General features: G+C 37.9%; 1 pseudogene; it reads left to right on the top strand.

Moving 5' to 3' along the window:
- Positions 1-455: 455 nt before the first annotated feature.
- Positions 456-1498, top strand: LOC109560067 (UDP-GalNAc:beta-1,3-N-acetylgalactosaminyltransferase 1-like; annotated as a pseudogene).
- Positions 1499-2746: the final 1248 nt, after the last annotated feature.

The following is a 2746-nucleotide window of genomic DNA, read 5'->3' as shown; positions in this document are numbered from 1 at the left end:
TGTCTTATAAGCAGTATAAGCAGAAGCAGAATTTTAAGCCAATCTGCGAGTCTCTGTTTTTCAGTAGAAATTTCAAGCATTATTTTGATTGCTACTTGCTATCAAATGCTCAGTTGAGTTCATTTCAGTCACTCAGTCGTGTCTGACTCTTTGCGACCCCATGGAGTGCAGCACGCCAGGCCTCCCTGTCCATCACCAACTCCCAGAGCTTACTCATATGCATGTCCATTGAGTCAGTGATGCCATCCAACCATCTCATCCTCTGTCGTCCCCTTCTCCTCCCACCTTCAATCTTTCCCAGCATCAGGGTCTTTTCAAATGAGTCCTTTGCATCAGGTGGCCAAAGTATTGGAGTTTCAGCTTCAGCATCAGTCGAAAGCTCAGTTGCTCATATCAAATGCTCAGTTGGTGAAATTGAAGGTCTTTCACTCAGAAGAGAAAAATCAAGAAGAACCTGAGGCTTGCATGCTTCTGAGCTGCTGTGAATGGCCCCGGCACTCCTGACCACCCTTCCAGCTAGGATGTCACTGAGATCCCTGAAATGGGGCCTCCTGCTGCTGTCCCTGCTGAGTTTCCTGGTGATGTGGTACCTCAGTCTGCTGGTATCAGTCTACAATGTGATCGAATGTGTGAACTGAATGTACTTCTATGAGTATGAACCCATTTACAGATAAGACTTCCGCTTCACACTTCAGGAGCATTTGAATTGCTCTCTTCAAAACCCATTTCTTGTCATCCTGGTGACCTCACACCCCTCAGATATGAAAGCCAGGCAGGCCATTAGAGTTACTTAGGGTGAAAAGAAGTCTTGGTGGGATATGAAGTTCTTTCATTTTTCTTATTAAGCCAACAGGCTGAAAAGGAAGACAAAGTGTTAGCATTATCCTTAGAGGATGAACACCTCCTTTATGGAGACATAATACGACAGGAGTTTTTAGACACATACAATAATCTGACCTTGAAAACCATTATGGCATTTAAGTGGGTAATTGAGTTTTGCCCCAGTGCCAGGTATATCATGAAGACACTGATGTTTTCATCAATACAGCAATTTAGTGAAGTATCTTTTAAATTTAAACCACTCAGAGAAGTTTTTTGCAGGTTATCTTCTAATTGGTAATTATCCTATAGAGGATTTTACAAAAAAAAAAAAACCCCATATTTCATACCAGGAATATCTCTTCAAGGTATTCTCTCCTTACTGCAGTGGGTTGCCTTATATAATGTCCAGAGATTCGGTGCTGAGAATCTATGAAATGATGAGTCATGTAAAACCCATCAAGTCTGAAGATGTTTATGTTGGGATCTGTTTGAATTTATTAAAAGTAGACATTCATATTCCAGAAGACACCAACCTTTTCTTTTTACATAGGATTCATTTGGATGTCTGTGAGCTCAGATGTGTGATTGCAGCCCATGGCTTTTCTTCCAAGGAAACGATCACATTTTGGCAGGTTATGCTAAGGAACACCACACGTTATTATTAATTTGACATTCTACCCAAAGCCTGGAAAAGGGAGGGATATTTTGTGGAAAGTGTGAACGTTAGACTATGAAATCTCCAATGAAAAACTCGTGAGAAGGTCACGGTCTGGCTTACACAAAGCTGAAACTCATGTCAAGCCTAGAGACTGGAGGGTTGCACTTGACCTGTGGTTTATTTTGCCAACAATCAAGTCAAGCCTTTTAAAGGTGATATTCAGAGGAATTAAACATCTTATAAAGGAAGGGCAGGTTTTTGTTAATAACATTAATAGGACCAATAGGACCAAACAATTTGAATATGTCATTCTATAGACTAGAGCTTCTTAAATGGGTTTCATTGAATTATAAGCTCATTTATCCATAATAGCAAAACAGTGTGGAGTATTATTCATTGAGCAATCTAGTCAGTTCAGGGTTTTGTGTATATCTGGATTACTAGTTTATTTAAATATACCGTTCTGTGTAAAAGAAACTGAAGTTATTTCTGAACAAAATTTAATCTGTTTTTGGTCATTTGGAAAGTATTTCAAGATGTTGCAGTATTAAAGAGTTATCAATTATTATTTAATAATACTTAGAGTTTTGCACTTTATGGATGTGTGAATGTTTTGGTTGTTTCAATACTGTATAAACAGAATAAATTTCTTTTCCAATTACTTCAGTGATGAGTTTATGATGAATAGCTCCATTAATGTGTAGTCATTGTTGCATATCAATAATCTCTTGGACTTTGATAAATATTTCACCAAGTTAATATAGAGAAGAATTAAAACAAGAAGGTCAAAATTACTGTTTTGTTTTTAAAAACATAATCCCTGGTGTTTTTAGGTGTCACTTCATTTGTCTTATTTTTCCTCCTGGAAATTCGGAGTAATATAGAATGCCAGGTAGCATATTTCCTTTAGGAAAGGATTCTGAAGCCAAAAAAGAAAGAACGAACATGATGGCCAGAATATCATGAAAAGGAGTATCCTATTTCGGTGCTTGAGTTGGAAAGAGAATACTAATATTTGAGTTGCATTGTTAACTGCTCCATGTTTTTCTCATTAGCAATCAGTTTGAGAATAAAAAAGAATAAAAAAAAAAAAAAAAACACTGTTGCTGGTGTTACTAGCTTCACATCAAGAGGAAAGCCCTACTATGTGGTCTAAAATCAATTCTGATTTCCATGTCATAGAGAAACACCTTATTTCATAGGAGTGGTAACGTAGGTCACCTTCGACCTGCTGGTTGGTCCAAGAAGAGCACTCCTTGTCCCGGT

This window comes from Bos indicus, chromosome 6, assembly GCF_029378745.1.
Source record: "Bos indicus isolate NIAB-ARS_2022 breed Sahiwal x Tharparkar chromosome 6, NIAB-ARS_B.indTharparkar_mat_pri_1.0, whole genome shotgun sequence".
Lineage (NCBI taxonomy): Eukaryota > Metazoa > Chordata > Mammalia > Artiodactyla > Bovidae > Bos > Bos indicus.
The sequence above is the reverse complement of the archived record's forward strand: the minus strand, read 5'-3'. Positions and strand labels throughout refer to the sequence as shown.